Genomic DNA, 984 nt, shown 5'->3' on the forward strand with positions numbered 1-984 from the left:
CTATCTGTCTCCGCTTCTGTCAGGTCTACCTGTCTCTCTATTTCTTCACCCAGTCTATCTTTCTCTCCCTCTCTTTTTCTTCTTCTTCTTCTTCTTCTTCTTCTTCTTCTTCCCTTCATTCTTACTTTCTCTCTCCTCCATAAATGTATTATTTGTACATGCCTTTGTACCATTCATATATGCTGTTGGTGTGTTGAATTATGTGATGTACATTTTCACCTTTTTGTTGTTGTTGGAAGGGTGGGAGGGTGGGGGAGCAAGGAAGTGTGTTTTCTTCTTTTGTGTGTGTGAAGAGTTTGCTTTTGTGCATGCATTTTTTTCTTACTTCTGAGAACAGAAGTCAAATCAAATGATTGGCCTGGTGCAAAATGTGCTCAAAGGAGGATTAGAAAGCTATTTGTATTAGCATTTGTATTTGTATTTCTTTTTATCACAACAGATTTCTCTGTGTGAAATTCGGGCTGCTCTCCCCAGGGAGAGCGCGTCGCTAAACTACAGCGCCACCCATTTAAAAAAAAGAAGTTTTTCCTGCGTGCAGTTTTATTTGTTTTTCCCTTATCGAAGTGGATTTTTCTACAGAATTTTGCCAGAAACAACCCTTTTGTTGCCGTAGGTTCTTTTACGTGCGCTAAGTGCATGCTGCACACGGGACCTCGGTTTATCGTCTCATCCGAATGACTAGCGTCCAGACCACCACTCAAGGTCTAGTGGAGGGGGAAAAATATCGGCGGTTGAGCCGTGATTCGAACAAGCGCGCTTAGATTCTCTCGCTTTCTATGCGGACGCGTTACCTCTAGGTCATCATTAAAGCTAGAGGGTTTTTACGGAAATTTAACCGCTCTCAAAAGATATGAGAAGAAAAGAGAGAGAGAAAGACAAATAAGAAGTCACTGAAAGAAAAGAATGCAAACTGATGTCAAAGAGGGTAAAGATTGACCTAACTTCCCTAACAAAGTTTAAACAGTCATCTAAGGGTAAAGATTG

This window comes from Babylonia areolata, chromosome 13 (genome assembly GCF_041734735.1).
Source record: "Babylonia areolata isolate BAREFJ2019XMU chromosome 13, ASM4173473v1, whole genome shotgun sequence".
Lineage (NCBI taxonomy): Eukaryota > Metazoa > Mollusca > Gastropoda > Neogastropoda > Buccinidae > Babylonia > Babylonia areolata.